The sequence below is a fragment of the Stenella coeruleoalba genome, assembly GCF_951394435.1.
Source record: "Stenella coeruleoalba genome assembly, chromosome: 17".
Lineage (NCBI taxonomy): Eukaryota > Metazoa > Chordata > Mammalia > Artiodactyla > Delphinidae > Stenella > Stenella coeruleoalba.
The window spans coordinates 46,671,437-46,673,761 of record NC_137163.1 but is presented as its reverse complement, the minus strand read 5'-3'; positions in this window follow the sequence as shown (position 1 = coordinate 46,673,761).

The window sequence follows — 2,325 nt, the reverse complement described above, 5'->3', positions numbered from 1 at the left end:
CACTTGCACCTGTGTGCTCCCAGAGCTTGTAGAGGTGGGACCAAGCTGGCTGAGAGCTCACTGAGAAAGAGGCTGTTATGGCAGGCCCTGCCCCTCCCTTCACAGGCCGCTTAAAAATGGTATTTCACTTCTATGGCAGGCCCAGTCTTCTTCTGCATACACCCGTGATTGCAGCCTGTGCCAAACTCCAGCCCCTTCAGGCTGTCTCTGTGCAGCCAATCCCAGTCCTGTCCCCAGGTCTGTCCTCTAATACCCGAGTTTCAGCACCCAGCCCCCACCCACACCAGTGGAGGCACTTATCAGGCTAGGGAGTGCAGGGTGGTGGCACGGACCATCTGTGCAGGTCTCTCTCTGTTCTGCCTGCCGAAACTGGTTGCTGCACTTTCCTCTGAGCTTCTGAAGTTCTCTTCCTGTCCCAGCTGATCTTGCTGCCAGTGAGGGGGCTTCCCAGGTTGCAGGAATCTTTCCTGTTTCACAGCTCCCTTCCAGGGGTTCAGGTCCTGTCCTGCTTCCTTTTATTTTCTTTCATCCTACCTGGATACATGGAGATCTTTCTTTCACTTTTGTGTGTCTGAGATCTGCCAGGATTCAGTAGGTATTCTGTGAGAATTGTTCTGCATGTAGATGTATTTTTGAAGTATTTCTGGGAAGAGGTGAGCGCCACATCCTTCTATTCTTCCGTCTTGATTGAAGCCCTCTGGTTGTTTTTGTGATAATGAGTTGTATGAGATGTTTATATATTTTAGATATTAATCCCTTATTGGTCATATCATATGCAGATATTTTCTTCCATTCAGATATTTTGTCAATGTCTTCCCTTGTTGTGCAAAAACTTTTAAGTTTAATTAGTCCCCATTTGTTTATTTTTGCTCTTGTTTCTTTTGCCTTAGGAGATAAATCGTTGCAATATATATTTTTTGGATCTATGTCAAAGAGTGTTCTGCCTTTGTTCTCTCCTAGGAGGTTTATAGTTTCTGGTCTTATATTTAGGTAGGTCTTTAATCCATTTTATTTTTGTATGTGGTGTGAGAAAATGTTCTGATTTCATTCTTTTTCATGTAACTGACCAGTTTTCCCAGCACTATTTATTGAAGAGACTTTCTTTTCCTGCCGTATATTCTTGGCTCCTTTTGTAGATTAATTGACCATAGATGTGTGGGTTTATTTCTGGGTCTCAGTTCTCTTCCATTGATCTGTGTGTCTGTTTTTGTGCCAGTGCCATGCTGTTTTGATTATTGTAGACTTGTAGTATAGCCTGAAATCAGGGAGCATGATAATTTGAGCTATCTACTTTTTTTCTCAAGATTGCTGTGGCAACTTGAGGTCTTTTGTGGTTAATTCCATATAAATTTTAGGATTATTTGGTCTAATTTGGTGAAAAGTGTCATGGTTATTTTGTCAGGGATTCCATCAAATGTGTAGATTGCTTTGTGTAGTATGGACACATTTAACTATTAATTCTTCCAATCTAAGAACACAGGATATCTTTCCATTTCTTTGTATCATCTTCAATTTCCTTCATCAGTGTTTCATAATTTTCAGAGTTTAGGTTTTTCTCCTCCTTGGTTAAGTTTATTCCTAGGTATTTTATTCTTTCTGATCCAATTTTAAACATGATTTTGTTCTGCTTTCTCTTTTTGATAGTTCATTATTAGTGTATAAAAAAGCAACAGATTTCTGTATATTAATTTTGTATTCTGCAACTTTACTGAATTCCTTTATTAGTTCTAATAGTTTTTGGATAGAGACTTTAGGGTTTTCCACATATAGTATAATGCCACCTGCAAATAGGATTTTACTTCTTTCTTTCCAGTTTGGATGCCTTTTATTTCTTTTTATTGTCTGATTGCTATGGCTAGGACTACCAGTACTATGTATGTTAAATAGAAGTGGCAAGAGTGGGCATCCTTGTCTTGTTCCTGATTTTAGGGGAAACGTTTTCAGCTTTTCACCATTAAATATGTTAGTCATGAGTTTGTTGTAAATAGTCTTTATTATGTTGAGACATGTTTCCTCTATACCAATTATGATGAGAGTTTTTATCATGAATGGATGTTGAATTTTCTCACATGCTTTTCCTTTGTCTATTGAGATGATCATGTGAATATTCTCCTTCCTTTTGTTAATGTGGTACATCACATTAATTGATTTGCAAGTGTTGAACCATCTTTGTGACCCTAGAATAAACTCCACTTCATCATGGCATATATATCCTTTTTATATATTATTGAATTTGTTTTTCTAATATTGTGTTGAGAATTTCTGCATTTATATTCATCAGATATATTTGCCTATAATTTTCTTTTTTGTAGTGTCTTTCTTTGG